Source organism: Mya arenaria, chromosome 16 (assembly GCF_026914265.1).
Source record: "Mya arenaria isolate MELC-2E11 chromosome 16, ASM2691426v1".
In the NCBI taxonomy this organism is placed as follows: domain Eukaryota; kingdom Metazoa; phylum Mollusca; class Bivalvia; order Myida; family Myidae; genus Mya; species Mya arenaria.
In genome coordinates this window covers 43,485,372-43,503,600 of record NC_069137.1, presented here as the reverse complement: position 1 = coordinate 43,503,600, position 18,229 = coordinate 43,485,372, and positions in this window count along the sequence as shown.

Sequence of the window (18,229 nt, the reverse complement as noted above, 5' to 3'; positions counted from 1 at the left end):
TTGTTGGTTGAATGGGGAGTGCAAACCCACGCCGGTAGAAACAAGACAATTGTTTTAAAGAAATGACCCCTTAACCACAAGGTCGTTATAAACAAAAATGAAATTTTGACGTTTGCAGAACACATTGATAGCATCACGTGGTAATTTCAATCAACCAATCACGCCGCAATGAATAGCTGAATACTGTCGAATACGATATTAGAGCAAATATCAACATTTACTGAAGGGTTCAAGCTGTCAGTAGATTAGTTATAACACTCCTTATGATTTTCTACACTTTATTTTGTAGTATTTTTTTCGAATAAAGCGCATTTTACAAACCAGGAGCTAGACCCTTGAAACAAAACCATTCAAAAAGAATACGATCATAAAACTCGAGAATCTAAAAACAGTAGATCATAAAACACGACCATCTCAAAAAGAAGATGATGAAATTAAACCGTTCAGTTGAAGAATAAAAACATCGTTTAATTTATTGCTTTTTTACATAACGTAAAATCGACGATTAATTTTATAGTCAATATTTATAAAGAAAACAAATCTTACTCCACGTTTCCAATGTCATTTCCGTCGTTGTCCAACATGACAAAGTCAAGGTCATTCTCGTTGATTTTTAACCTCACAGAAACAGGACTGTTAGTATTGTCGTCGGAGTAAAAGCATTCACCATCAACTGTCAAAATAAAAGTACATAGATATACAGCTTTATTTGAATTTCATACTCTTCATGCTTTCTTATTCCATATCGGAAAGTATTAAATCTTCAATCAACGTGATTTCCGGTAAGGAGCACAACTCGAATGTGTCAATTAAGCGATTACTTGAAAGAGTGTACAGTGCACACACTGTCAGATTCTGCCATTTTGTATTCGTGTAAATAAACGGCAGTACGTGAAAAAATAAATATAGTTGTTTGTATCCGTTTGCATCTGTTCAATATTGGGGGGGGGGGGGGGGGATTCAGGCAAAATTTCTAACATTTGACGTGCCTTCCATTTTGGACACTTCATCCTTTCGAAACTCCTCGGCCATTTTCTACCGAAAACAACTCCGGATGTATATGGGCGGTTTACAATGACATCAATCGGTATACTTAACGTTGCGAATACCTACTTGAAGGCGAAAATGCGAACATGCGACGGGGTGAATATCAGTCACCATAGCTAAAGAAAATTTATCTCCAAAGGTCCTGGAAGTTTCCAAGCATTACAATCAAGAACCTTAATGTTTGAAATCTAACTTAATTGTTTGCTTTGTTGATATTATTGATGACGTGCACACAAAAACTAGCATGCACGTATACGTAATATGTAACCGTACAATTTGATGACGTGTCACACAATGATGACGTGACACACAAAAACTAGCATGCACGTATACGTAATATGTAACCGTACAATTTGATGACGTGTCACACAATGATGACGTGACACACAAAAACTAGCATGCAGGTATACGTAATACGTAACCGTACAATTTGATGACGTGCCACACAATGATGACGTGGCCCACAAAAACTAGCATCCACTTATTTTTTTTAAAGAATCAGTACAATTTGCGTATCTCTACAATTTCGCTTTCTCTCAATAAAGTATTAATATGAAAATTTACAGAAACAAGCTCAGTGGTCGAAAGTTTAAACATTAACCCGGTTTAATGGCACAAGGTAAACGCCAAAGACATGGAACACAAAAACTAACAATCACAAACCAGAAACATGGATCAACAGCACAATACTCCACAAACAACACAGTATATATACATACTATATACAAAACCAGGTATATTTATTAAGGATTGTTACGTACCGCCTTGGAATGGTTAGTAAAATGTAAATTTACTGAGGGGGGGGGGGGGGTCATCCCAACAATCCCGAATAAAGTAAAAACGTAAATGGTAAATGAAGTCTAAACTTACGGTTCATTACATTGTCCTGAAACGAGAAAAGTACACAGATCAGTATGGGCTTTCCAGTGATTTATAGATAATTATTAGGAAAACAAATGATTTTTCACCGTAATAGTTTCAGAATACATAAAACCGTATGAAGTTACAAATGTATATCACGCCTCCAACATAAATGACGCAACGCCATTGGTCCCGGCCAGGTCACGCGGTGACTCCTTATTTTTCCATATTTTGCCACCAAATTTATATCGTACCAAATTGGCGTCTATTTTCCGATTCCGATGAATATTCCGATGAATAAATGAAACATTTAAACAGGTTGTCGACGTGATATATACGTCACGTAGGTGACCCGATATGGGATATACGGGGTGCAGGAAACTATATACGGTTTCCTCCTCCCCGCATATCGCTTATCGGGTCAACTTATAACCCCGTAACTTATCATATCACGCCTCCAACATGAATGACGCAACGCCATTGGTCCAGGACTGGTCACGCGGTGACCCCATGTATTTCCATATTGGGTTACCAAATTTATACCGTACCAAAATGGCGTCTATTTTCCGATTCCGATGAACAAATGAAACATTTGAACATGTAAACAGGTTGTCGACTTGAGTTTTACGTAACAGGGATTAGTAGGTGACCCGATATGGGATATACGGGGCGCAGGAAACAATATTCGCTCCCACCCGATATGGTTTCCTTTGCACCGTATCGGGTCAACTTCTAGCCCCGTAACTTACCATATGTGTACTGTGGTGTTGTACATAGTGTCCCCGATTGCAGACAAAAAGGACCTAGGGCCGATTTCTACTAACGGCGCAACATTTCTTTTCATTTTTTTCCAGATATTTAAAAAACAAAAACATGCTACAACTTATTTCATTAACATTTTAATCTGAACTTTTTAAATCTGACAACATCAACAATGTGCTATGGACATTTAAAGCTGCACTCTCACAGGTTTACTGATTTTACAACTTTTTTTGTCTTTGAATGAGCAAAATTTTGCGTCAACATCTGCAAACCAGTGATAAAAGACTGCTGACAAAAGATCAGATCGCAGATTTTCAGAATTCCGTTCGAAAATTAATGTTTTATGGCTAAAAGCGTTTTAATCGGTTTAAGAAAAATGCATAAAACATCAATTTTGAACTTAAATAAAAAAAAAAATCTGCGATCTATTTTTTGTCAACAGTCTTATATGACTGGTTTACATGCATTTTCGCATAAGTTGGCTCTTTCCAAGACAAAAAAAAAAGTTGTCAAAACGTTCAGTCTGTGAGAGTGCATCTTTAATATTAATATTGCATAGCCTCAAAGGTTTATTTTTTAACAGATTAAAGGGAGATTTCCATGTTTACAGAAAGAAACAGAATTACTGGATCGTTATAGTACTGATATTCCCAGGGATCCTTGTTTAAAAACGGGTGTTCAAAATATTCGTGTGGATGCATGTGTACACCGGGTATAAACAGCAACAGCAGGTGTCCGAGGAAAAGTGATCGACCCATCTGAAATCAAAGCGAATGGAACACTTTAAAAATACAAAAATGAGAGTAAACTAGCCGTATGCTTAACATATAAACTTCAATTCAATCGGAACATCTCGGCCATTTTCCATAAAAAAACATAATCGACTATAGGTCGGACACCACTTAATTACTTTTCCATATATTCTATAACTGATTGACAAATTTGCATGCAAGATAACACTGATTTCTAGTGCTTCCCGACCCCAACACCATAAAGATTGGGAGGAAGCTCCACTTGTTCTTTCCACTGGGGCAATTATCATTCAAAAGCCATGATCAACCATGCGTTATTCTATTTATAAAACGTAACTGGGTCATAAAAAGTTATCAATCCATTGAACGTAACTGGGTCATAAAGATTAAATAGTCCTGGAGAGAAACTGAGTGATGTACATAGCTTGACTCAGTCACAATTCTTATCTCAGTCTTATAATTTATCTCAATTAGAGAGCTAAACTTAGTCATAAGCCTAATATCGGTCATAGAACTTAACTCAGTCATATAGCCTTACTCATTCATAGTGGATATATCAGTCACATAGCCTTACTCAGTCATATTGGATATATCAGTCACATAGCCTTACTCAGTCATAGTGGATATATCAGTCACATAGCCTTACTCAGTCATAGTGGATATATCAGTCATATAGCCTTACTCAGTCATATTGGATATATCAGTCATATAGCCTTACTCAGTCATAGTGGATATATCAGTCACATAGCCTTACTCAGTCATAGTGGATATATCAGTCACATAGCCTTACTCAGTCATAGTGGATATCTCAGTCACATAGCCTTACTCAGTCATAGTGGATATCTCAGTCACATAGCCTTACTCAGTCATAGTGGATATCTCAGTCACATAGCCTTACTCAGTCATAGTGGATATCTCAGTCACATAGCCTTACTCAGTCATAGTGGATATATCAGTCACATAGCCTTACTCAGTCATAGTGGATATCTCAGTCACATAGCCTTACTCAGTCATAGTGGATATATCAGTCACATAGCCTTACTCAGTCATAGTGGATATATCAGTCACATAGCCTTACTCAGTCATAGTGGATATATCAGTCATATAGCCTTACTCAGTCATAGTGGATATATCAGTCACATAGCCTTACTCAGTCATAGTGGATATATCAGTCATATAGCCTTACTCAGTCATAGTGGATATCTCAGTCACATAGCCTTACTCAGTCATAGTGGATATATCAGTCATATAGCCTTACTCAGTCATAGTGGATATCTCAGTCACATGGCCTTACTCAGTCATAGTGGATATCTCAGTCACATGGCCTTACTCAGTCATAGTGATATATCAGTCATATAGCCTTACTCAGTCATAGTGGATATCTCAGTCACATAGCCTTACTCAGTCATAGTGGATATCTCAGTCACATAGCTTTACTCAGTCATAGTGGATATCTCAGTCACATAGCCTTACTCAGTCATAGTGGATATCTCAGTCACATAGCCTTACTCAGTCATAGTGGATATCTCAGTCACATAGCCTTACTCAGTCATAGTGGATATCTCAGTCACATAGCCTTACTCAGTCATAGTGGATATCTCAGTCACATAGCCTTACTCAGTCATAGTGGATATCTCGGCCACATAGCCTTACTCAGTCATAGTGGATATCTCAGTCACATAGCCTTACTCAGTCATAGTGGATATCTCAGTCACATAGCCTTACTCAGTCATAGTGGATATCTCAGTCACATAGCCTTACTAAGTCATAGTGGATATCTCAGTCATATAGCCTTACTCAGTCATAGTGGATATCTCTGTCACATAGCCTTACTCAGTCATAGTGGATATCTCAGACACATAGCCTTACTCAGTCATAGTGGATATCTCAGTCACATAGCCTTACTCAGTCATAGTGGATATCTCAGTCACATAGCCTTACTCAGTCATAGTGGATATCTCAGTCACATAGCCTTACTCAGTCATAGTGGATATCTCAGTCACATAGCCTTACTCAGTCATAGTGGATATCTCAGTCACATAGCCTTACTAAGTCATAGTGGATATCTCAGTCATATAGCCTTACTCAGTCATAGTGGATATCTCAGTCACATAGCCTTACTCAGTCATAGTGGATATCTCAGTCATATAGCCTTACTCAGTCATAGTGGATATCTCAGACACATAGCCTTACTCAGTCATAGTGGATATCTCAGTCACATAGCCTTACTCAGTCATAGTGGATATCTCAGTCACATAGCCTTACTCAGTCATAGTGGATATCTCAGTCACATAGCCTTACTCAGTCATAGTGGATATCTCAGTCACATAGCCTTACTCAGTCATAGTGGATATCTCAGTCACATAGCCTTACTCAGTCATAGTGGATATCTCAGTCACATAGCCTTACTCAGTCATAGTGGATATCTCAGTCACATAGCCTTACTCAGTCATAGTGGATATCTCAGTCACATAGCCTTACTCAGTCATAGTGGATATCTCAGTCACATAGCCTTACTCAGTCATAGTGGATATCTCAGCCACATAGCCTTACTCAGTCATAGTGGATATCTCAGACACATAGCCTTACTCAGTCATAGTGGATATCTCAGCCACATAGCCTTACTCAGTCATAGTGGATATCTCAGCCACATAGCCTTACTCAGTCATAGTGGATATCTCAGCCACATAGCCTTACTCAGTCATAGTGGATATCTCAGCCACATAGCCTTACTCAGTCATAGTGGATATCTCAGCCACATAGCCTTACTCAGTCATAGTGGATATCTCAGTCACATAGCCTTACTCAGTCATAGTGGATATATCAGTCACATAGAATTACTCAGTCATAGTGGATATCTCAGCCACATAGCCTTACTCAGTCATAGTGGATATATCAGTCATATAGCCTTACTCAGTCATAGTGGATATATCAGTCACATAGCCTTACTCAGTCATAGTGGATATCTCAGTCACATAGACTTACTCAGTCATAGTGGATATCTCTGTCACATAGCCTTACTCAGTCAAAGTGGTTAACTCAGTCACATAGAATTACTCAGTCATAGTGGATAACTCAGTCACATAGCCTTACTCAGTCATAGTGGATATCTCAGCCACATAGCCTTACTCAGTCATAGTGGATATCTCAGACACATAGACTTACTCAGTCATAGTGGATATATCAGTCATATAGCCTTACTCAGTCATAGTGGATAACTCAGTCACATAGCCTTACTCAGTCATAGTGGATATCTCAGACACATAGCCTTACTCAGTCATAGTGGATAACTCAGACACATAGCCTTACTCAGTCATAGTGGATATCTCAGTCACATAGCCTTACTCAGTCATAGTGGATAACTCAGTCACATAGCCTTACTCAGTCATAGTGGATATCTCAGACACATAGCCTTACTCAGCCATAGTGGTTAACTCAGTCACATAGAATTACTCAGTCATAGTGGATATCTCAGACACATAGAATTACTCAGTCATAGTGGATATCTCAGCCACATAACCTTACTCAGTCAAAGTGGTTAACTCAGTCACATAGAATTACTCAGTCATAGTGGATAACTCAGTCACATAGCCTTACTCAGTCATAGTTGATATCTCAGTCACATTGCCTTACTCAGTCATAGTGGATAACTCAGTCACATAGCCTTACTCAGTCATAGTGGATATCTCAGTCACATAGCCTTACTCAGTCATAGTGGATAACTCAGTCACATAGCCTTACTCAGTCATAGTGGATAACTCAGTCACATAGCCTTACTCAGTCATAGTGGATATCTTAGTCATATAGCCTTACTCAGTCATAGTGGATATCTCAGTCATATAGCCTTACTCAGTCATAGTGGATATCTCAGTCACATAGCCTTACTCAGTCATAGTGGATATCTCAGTCATATAGCCTTACTCAGTCATAGTGGATATCTCAGTCACATAGCCTTACTCAGTCATAGTGGATATCTCAGTCACATAGCCTTACTCAGTCATAGTGGATATCTCAGTCACATAGCCTTACTCAGTCATAGTGGATATCTCAGTCACATAGCCTTACTCAGTCATAGTGGATATCTCAGTCACATAGCCTTACTCAGTCATAGTGGATATCTCAGTCACATAGCCTTACTCAGTCATAGTGGATATCTCAGTCACATAGCCTTACTCAGTCATAGTGGATATCTCAGTCACATAGCCTTACTCAGTCATAGTGGATATCTCAGTCATATAGCCTTACTCAGTCATAGTGGATATCTCAGTCACATAGCCTTACTCAGTCATAGTGGATATCTTAGTCATATAGCCTTACTCAGTCATAGTGGATATCTCAGTCACATAGCCTTACTCAGTCATAGTGATATATCAGTCATATAGCCTTACTCAGTCATAGTGGATATCTCAGTCACATAGCCTTACTCAGTCATAGTGGATATCTCAGTCACATAGCCTTACTCAGTCATAGTGGATATCTCAGTCACATAGCCTTACTCAGTCATAGTGGATATCTCAGTCACATAGCCTTACTCAGTCATAGTGGATATCTCAGTCACATAGCCTTACTAAGTCATAGTGGATATCTCAGTCACATAGCCTTACTAAGTCATAGTGGATATCTCAGTCACATAGCCTTACTAAGTCATAGTGGATATCTCAGTCACATAGCCTTACTCAGTCATAGTGGATATCTCAGTCACATAGCCTTACTCAGACATAGTGGATAACTCAGTCACATAGCCGTACTCAGTCATAGTGGATATCTCAGTCACATAGCCTTACTAAGTCATAGTGGATATCTCAGTCACATAGCCTTACTCAGTCATAGTGGATATCACAGTCACATAGCCTTACTCAGTCATAGTGGATATCTCAGTCACATAGCCTTACTCAGTCATAGTGGATATATCAGTCACATAGCCTTACTCAGTCATAGTGGATATCTTAGTCACATAGCCTTACTCAGTCATAGTGGATATCTCAGTCACATAGCCTTACTCAGTCATAGTGGATATCTCAGTCACATAGCCTTACTCAGTCATAGTGGATATCTCAGTCACATAGCCTTACTCAGTCATAGTGGATATCTCAGTCACATAGCCTTACTAAGTCATAGTGGATATCTCAGTCACATAGCCTTACTCAGTCATAGTGGATATCTCAGTCACATAGCCTTACTCAGTCATAGTGGATATCTCAGTCACATAGCCTTACTCAGTCAAAGTGGTTAACTCAGTCACATAGAATTACTCAGTCATAGTGGATATCTCAGTCACATAGCCTTACTCAGTCATAGTGGATATCTCAGTCACATAGCCTTACTCAGTCATAGTGGATATCTCAGTCACATAGCCTTACTCAGTCATAGTGGATATCTCAGTCACATAGCCTTACTCAGTCATAGTGGATATCTCAGTCACATAGCCTTACTCAGTCATAGTGGATATCTCAGCCACATAGCCTTACTCAGTCATAGTGGATATCTCAGACACATAGCCTTACTCAGTCATAGTGGATATCTCAGCCACATAGCCTTACTCAGTCATAGTGGATATCTCAGCCACATAGCCTTACTCAGTCATAGTGGATATCTCAGCCACATAGCCTTACTCAGTCATAGTGGATATCTCAGCCACATAGCCTTACTCAGTCATAGTGGATATCTCAGCCACATAGCCTTACTCAGTCATAGTGGATATCTCAGTCACATAGCCTTACTCAGTCATAGTGGATATATCAGTCACATAGAATTACTCAGTCATAGTGGATATCTCAGCCACATAGCCTTACTCAGTCATAGTGGATATATCAGTCATATAGCCTTACTCAGTCATAGTGGATATATCAGTCACATAGCCTTACTCAGTCATAGTGGATATCTCAGTCACATAGCCTTACTCAGTCATAGTGGATATCTCTGTCACATAGCCTTACTCAGTCAAAGTGGTTAACTCAGTCACATAGAATTACTCAGTCATAGTGGATAACTCAGTCACATAGCCTTACTCAGTCATAGTGGATATCTCAGTCACATAGCCTTACTCAGTCATAGTGGATATCTCAGACACATAGCCTTACTCAGTCATAGTGGATATATCAGTCATATAGCCTTACTCAGTCATAGTGGATAACTCAGTCACATAGCCTTACTCAGTCATAGTGGATATCTCAGACACATAGCCTTACTCAGTCATAGTGGATAACTCAGACACATAGCCTTACTCAGTCATAGTGGATATCTCAGTCACATAGCCTTACTCAGTCATAGTGGATAACTCAGTCACATAGCCTTACTCAGTCATAGTGGATATCTCAGACACATAGCCTTACTCAGCCATAGTGGTTAACTCAGTCACATAGAATTACTCAGTCATAGTGGATATCTCAGACACATAGAATTACTCAGTCATAGTGGATATCTCAGCCACATAACCTTACTCAGTCAAAGTGGTTAACTCAGTCACATAGAATTACTCAGTCATAGTGGATAACTCAGTCACATAGCCTTACTCAGTCATAGTTGATATCTCAGTCACATTGCCTTACTCAGTCATAGTGGATAACTCAGTCACATAGCCTTACTCAGTCATAGTGGATATCTCAGTCACATAGCCTTACTCAGTCATAGTGGATAACTCAGTCACATAGCCTTACTCAGTCATAGTGGATAACTCAGTCACATAGCCTTACTCAGTCATAGTGGATATCTTAGTCATATAGCCTTACTCAGTCATAGTGGATATCTCAGACACATAGCCTTACTCAGTCATAGTGGATATCTCAGTCACATAGCCTTACTCAGTCATAGTGGATATCTCAGTCACATAGCCTTACTCAGTCATAGTGGATATCTCAGTCACATAGCCTTACTCAGTCATAGTGGATATCTCAGTCACATAGCCTTACTCAGTCATAGTGGATATCTCAGTCACATAGCCTTACTCAGTCATAGTGGATATCTCAGTCACATAGCCTTACTCAGTCATAGTGGATATCTCAGTCACATAGCCTTACTCAGTCATAGTGGATATCTCAGTCACATAGCCTTACTCAGTCATAGTGGATATCTCAGTCACATAGCCTTACTCAGTCATAGTGGATATCTCAGCCACATAGCCTTACTCAGTCATAGTGGATATCTCAGACACATAGCCTTACTCAGTCATAGTGGATATCTCAGTCACATAGCCTTACTCAGTCATAGTGGATATCTCAGTCACATAGCCTTACTAAGTCATAGTGGATATCTCAGTCATATAGCCTTACTCAGTCATAGTGGATATCTCAGTCACATAGCCTTACTCAGTCATAGTGGATATCTCAGTCATATAGCCTTACTCAGTCATAGTGGATATCTCAGACACATAGCCTTACTCAGTCATAGTGGATATCTCAGTCACATAGCCTTACTCAGTCATAGTGGATATCTCAGTCACATAGCCTTACTCAGTCATAGTGGATATCTCAGTCACATAGCCTTACTCAGTCATAGTGGATATCTCAGTCACATAGCCTTACTCAGTCATAGTGGATATCTCAGTCACATAGCCTTACTCAGTCATAGTGGATATCTCAGTCACATAGCCTTACTCAGTCATAGTGGATATCTCAGTCACATAGCCTTACTCAGTCATAGTGGATATCTCAGTCACATAGCCTTACTCAGTCATAGTGGATATCTCAGTCACATAGCCTTACTCAGTCATAGTGGATATCTCAGCCACATAGCCTTACTCAGTCATAGTGGATATCTCAGACACATAGCCTTACTCAGTCATAGTGGATATCTCAGCCACATAGCCTTACTCAGTCATAGTGGATATCTCAGCCACATAGCCTTACTCAGTCATAGTGGATATCTCAGCCACATAGCCTTACTCAGTCATAGTGGATATCTCAGCCACATAGCCTTACTCAGTCATAGTGGATATCTCAGCCACATAGCCTTACTCAGTCATAGTGGATATCTCAGTCACATAGCCTTACTCAGTCATAGTGGATATATCAGTCACATAGAATTACTCAGTCATAGTGGATATCTCAGCCACATAGCCTTACTCAGTCATAGTGGATATATCAGTCATATAGCCTTACTCAGTCATAGTGGATATATCAGTCACATAGCCTTACTCAGTCATAGTGGATATCTCAGTCACATAGACTTACTCAGTCATAGTGGATATCTCTGTCACATAGCCTTACTCAGTCAAAGTGGTTAACTCAGTCACATAGAATTACTCAGTCATAGTGGATAACTCAGTCACATAGCCTTACTCAGTCATAGTGGATATCTCAGCCACATAGCCTTACTCAGTCATAGTGGATATCTCAGACACATAGACTTACTCAGTCATAGTGGATATATCAGTCATATAGCCTTACTCAGTCATAGTGGATAACTCAGTCACATAGCCTTACTCAGTCATAGTGGATATCTCAGACACATAGCCTTACTCAGTCATAGTGGATAACTCAGACACATAGCCTTACTCAGTCATAGTGGATATCTCAGTCACATAGCCTTACTCAGTCATAGTGGATAACTCAGTCACATAGCCTTACTCAGTCATAGTGGATATCTCAGACACATAGCCTTACTCAGCCATAGTGGTTAACTCAGTCACATAGAATTACTCAGTCATAGTGGATATCTCAGACACATAGAATTACTCAGTCATAGTGGATATCTCAGCCACATAACCTTACTCAGTCAAAGTGGTTAACTCAGTCACATAGAATTACTCAGTCATAGTGGATAACTCAGTCACATAGCCTTACTCAGTCATAGTTGATATCTCAGTCACATTGCCTTACTCAGTCATAGTGGATAACTCAGTCACATAGCCTTACTCAGTCATAGTGGATATCTCAGTCACATAGCCTTACTCAGTCATAGTGGATAACTCAGTCACATAGCCTTACTCAGTCATAGTGGATAACTCAGTCACATAGCCTTACTCAGTCATAGTGGATATCTTAGTCATATAGCCTTACTCAGTCATAGTGGATATCTCAGTCACATAGCCTTACTCAGTCATAGTGGATATCTCAGTCACATAGCCTTACTCAGTCATAGTGGATATCTCAGTCATATAGCCTTACTCAGTCATAGTGGATATCTCAGTCACATAGCCTTACTCAGTCATAGTGGATATCTCAGTCACATAGCCTTACTCAGTCATAGTGGATATCTCAGTCACATAGCCTTACTCAGTCATAGTGGATATCTCAGTCACATAGCCTTACTCAGTCATAGTGGATATCTCAGTCACATAGCCTTACTCAGTCATAGTGGATATCTCAGTCACATAGCCTTACTCAGTCATAGTGGATATCTCAGTCACATAGCCTTACTCAGTCATAGTGGATATCTCAGTCACATAGCCTTACTCAGTCATAGTGGATATCTCAGTCACATAGCCTTACTCAGTCATAGTGGATATCTCAGTCACATAGCCTTACTCAGTCATAGTGGATATCTTAGTCATATAGCCTTACTCAGTCATAGTGGATATCTCAGTCACATAGCCTTACTCAGTCATAGTGATATATCAGTCATATAGCCTTACTCAGTCATAGTGGATATCTCAGTCACATAGCCTTACTCAGTCATAGTGGATATCTCAGTCACATAGCCTTACTCAGTCATAGTGGATATCTCAGTCACATAGCCTTACTCAGTCATAGTGGATATCTCAGTCACATAGCCTTACTCAGTCATAGTGGATATCTCAGTCACATAGCCTTACTAAGTCATAGTGGATATCTCAGTCACATAGCCTTACTAAGTCATAGTGGATATCTCAGTCACATAGCCTTACTAAGTCATAGTGGATATCTCAGTCACATAGCCTTACTCAGTCATAGTGGATATCTCAGTCACATAGCCTTACTCAGTCATAGTGGATAACTCAGTCACATAGCCGTACTCAGTCATAGTGGATATCTCAGTCACATAGCCTTACTAAGTCATAGTGGATATCTCAGTCACATAGCCTTACTCAGTCATAGTGGATATCACAGTCACATAGCCTTACTCAGTCATAGTGGATATCTCAGTCACATAGCCTTACTCAGTCATAGTGGATATATCAGTCACATAGCCTTACTCAGTCATAGTGGATATCTTAGTCACATAGCCTTACTCAGTCATAGTGGATATCTCAGTCACATAGCCTTACTCAGTCATAGTGGATATCTCAGTCACATAGCCTTACTCAGTCATAGTGGATATCTCAGTCACATAGCCTTACTCAGTCATAGTGGATATCTCAGTCACATAGCCTTACTAAGTCATAGTGGATATCTCAGTCACATAGCCTTACTCAGTCATAGTGGATATCTCAGTCACATAGCCTTACTCAGTCATAGTGGATATCTTAGTCACATAGCCTTACTCAGTCAAAGTGGTTAACTCAGTCACATAGCCTTACTCAGTCATAGTGGATATCTCAGTCACATAGCCTTACTCAGTCATAGTGGATATCTCAGTCACATAGCCTTACTCAGTCATAGTGGATATCTCAGTCACATAGCCTTACTCAGTCATAGTGGATATCTCAGTCACATAGCCTTACTCAGTCATAGTGGATATCTCAGTCACATAGCCTTACTCAGTCATAGTGGATATCTCAGCCACATAGCCTTACTCAGTCATAGTGGATATCTCAGACACATAGCCTTACTCAGTCATAGTGGATATCTCAGCCACATAGCCTTACTCAGTCATAGTGGATATCTCAGCCACATAGCCTTACTCAGTCATAGTGGATATCTCAGCCACATAGCCTTACTCAGTCATAGTGGATATCTCAGCCACATAGCCTTACTCAGTCATAGTGGATATCTCAGCCACATAGCCTTACTCAGTCATAGTGGATATCTCAGTCACATAGCCTTACTCAGTCATAGTGGATATATCAGTCACATAGAATTACTCAGTCATAGTGGATATCTCAGCCACATAGCCTTACTCAGTCATAGTGGATATATCAGTCACATAGCCTTACTCAGTCATAGTGGATATCTCAGTCACATAGCCTTACTCAGTCATAGTGGATATCTCAGTCACATAGCCTTACTCAGTCATAGTGGATATCTCTGTCACATAGCCTTACTCAGTCAAAGTGGTTAACTCAGTCACATAGAATTACTCAGTCATAGTGGATAACTCAGTCACATAGCCTTACTCAGTCATAGTGGATATCTCAGTCACATAGCCTTACTCAGTCATAGTGGATATCTCAGTCACATAGCCTTACTCAGTCATAGTGGATATATCAGTCATATAGCCTTACTCAGTCATAGTGGATAACTCAGTCACATAGCCTTACTCAGTCATAGTGGATATCTCAGTCACATAGCCTTACTCAGTCATAGTGGATAACTCAGACACATAGCCTTACTCAGTCATAGTGGATATCTCAGTCACATAGCCTTACTCAGTCATAGTGGATAACTCAGTCACATAGCCTTACTCAGTCATAGTGGATATCTCAGACACATAGCCTTACTCAGTCATAGTGGTTAACTCAGTCACATAGAATTACTCAGTCATAGTGGATATCTCAGACACATAGAATTACTCAGTCATAGTGGATATCTCAGCCACATAACCTTACTCAGTCAAAGTGGTTAACTCAGTCACATAGAATTACTCAGTCATAGTGGATAACTCAGTCACATAGCCTTACTCAGTCATAGTTGATATCTCAGTCACATTGCCTTACTCAGTCATAGTGGATATCTCAGTCACATAGCCTTACTCAGTCATAGTGGATATCTCAGTCACATAGCCTTACTCAGTCATAGTGGATAACTCAGTCACATAGCCTTACTCAGTCATAGTGGATAACTCAGTCACATAGCCTTACTCAGTCATAGTGGATATCTTAGTCATATAGCCTTACTCAGTCATAGTGGATATCTCAGACACATAGCCTTACTCAGTCATAGTGGATATCTCAGTCACATAGCCTTACTCAGTCATAGTGGATATCTCAGTCACATAGCCTTACTCAGTCATAGTGGATATCTCAGTCACATAGCCTTACTCAGTCATAGTGGATATCTCAGTCACATAGCCTTACTCAGTCATAGTGGATATCTCAGTCACATAGCCTTACTCAGTCATAGTGGATATCTCAGTCACATAGCCTTACTCAGTCATAGTGGATATCTCAGTCACATAGCCTTACTCAGTCATAGTGGATATCTCAGTCACATAGCCTTACTCAGTCATAGTGGATATCTCAGTCACATAGCCTTACTCAGTCATAGTGGATATCTCAGCCACATAGCCTTACTCAGTCATAGTGGATATCTCAGACACATAGCCTTACTCAGTCATAGTGGATATCTCAGCCACATAGCCTTACTCAGTCATAGTGGATATCTCAGCCACATAGCCTTACTCAGTCATAGTGGATATCTCAGCCACATAGCCTTACTCAGTCATAGTGGATATCTCAGCCACATAGCCTTACTCAGTCATAGTGGATATCTCAGCCACATAGCCTTACTCAGTCATAGTGGATATCTCAGTCACATAGCCTTACTCAGTCATAGTGGATATATCAGTCACATAGAATTACTCAGTCATAGTGGATATCTCAGCCACATAGCCTTACTCAGTCATAGTGGATATATCAGTCATATAGCCTTACTCAGTCATAGTGGATATATCAGTCACATAGCCTTACTCAGTCATAGTGGATATCTCAGTCACATAGACTTACTCAGTCATAGTGGATATCTCAGTCACATAGCCTTACTCAGTCATAGTGGATATCTCAGTCACATAGCCTTACTCAGTCATAGTGGATAATCAGTCACATAGCCTTACTCAGTCATAGTGGATATCTCAGTCACATAGCCTTACTCAGTCATAGTGGATATCTCAGTCACATAGCCTTACTCAGTCATAGTGGATATCTCAGTCACATAGCCTTACTCAGTCATAGTGGATATCTCAGTCACATAGCCTTACTCAGTCATAGTGGATATCTCAGTCACATAGCCTTACTCAGTCATAGTGGATATCTCAGTCCACATAGCCTTACTCAGTCATAGTGGATATCTCAGTCACATAGCCTTACTCAGTCATAGTGGATAATCTCAGTCACATAGCCTTACTCAGTCATAGTGGATATCTCAGTCACATAGCCTTACTCAGTCATAGTGGATATCTCAGTCACATAGCCTTACTCAGTCATAGTGGATATCTCAGTCACATAGCCTTACTCAGTCATAGTGGATATCTCAGTCACATAGCCTTACTCAGTCATAGTGGATATCTCAGTCACATAGAATTACTCAGTCATAGTGGGATACTCAGTCACATAGCCTTACTCAGTCATAGTGGATATCTCAGTCACATAGCCTTACTCAGTCATAGTGGATATCTCAGTCACATAGCCTTACTCAGTCATAGTTGGATATCTCAGTCACATAGCCTTACTCAGTCATAGTGGATAACTCAGTCACATAGCCTTACTCAGTCATAGTGGATATCTCAGTCACATAGCCTTACTCAGTCATAGTGGATATCTCAGTCACAATAGCCTTACTCAGTCATAGTGGATATCTCAGTCACATAGCCTTACTCAGTCATAGTGGATATCTCAGTCACATAGCCTTACTCAGTCATAGTGGATATCTCAGTCACATAGCCTTACTCAGTCATAGTGGATATCTCAGTCACATAGCCTTACTCAGTCATAGTGGATATCTCAGTCACATAGCCTTACTCAGTCATAGTGGATATCTCAGTCACATAGCCTTACTCAGTCATAGTGGATATCTCAGTCACATAGCCTTACTCAGTCATAGTGGATATCTCAGTCACATAGCCTTACTCAGTCATAGTGGATATCTCAGTCACATAGCCTTACTCAGTCATAGTGGATATCTCAGTCACATAGCCTTACTCAGTCATAGTGGATATCTCAGTCACATAGCCTTACTCAGTCATAGTGGATATCTCAGTCACATAGCCTTACTCAGTCATAGTGGATATCTCAGTCACATAGCCTTACTCAGTCATAGTGGATATCTCAGTCACATAGCCTTACTCAGTCATAGTGGATATCTCAGTCACATAGCCTTACTCAGTCATAGTGGATATCTCAGTCACATAGCCTTACTCAGTCATAGTGGATATCTCAGTCACATAGCCTTACTCAGTCATAGTGATATATCAGTCAATAGCCTTACTCAGTCATATGGATATCCAAAGCCTTACTCAGTCATAGTGGATATCTCAGTCACATAGCCTTACTCAGTCATAGTGGATATCTCAGTCACATAGCCTTACTCAGTCATAGTGGATATCTCAGTCACATAGCCTTACTCAGTCATAGTGGATATCTCAGTCACATAGCCTTACTCAGTCATAGTGGATATCTCAGTCACATAGCCTTACTCAGTCATAGTGGATATCTCAGTCACATAGCCTTACTCAGTCATAGTGGATAATCAGTCACAAGCCTTATCAGTCATAGTGGATATCTCAGTCACTATAGCCTACTCAGTCATAGTGGATATCTCAGTCACATAGCCTTACTCAGTCATAGTGGATATCCAGTCACATAGCCTTACTCAGTCATAGTGGATATCTCAGTCACATAGCCTTACTCAGTCATAGTGGATATCTCAGTCACATAGCCTTACTCAGTCATAGTGGAATCAGTCACATAGCCTTACTCAGTCATAGTGGATATCTCAGTCACATAGCCTTACTCAGTCATAGTGGATATATCAGTCACATAGCCTTACTCAGTCATAGTGGATATCTCAGTCACATAG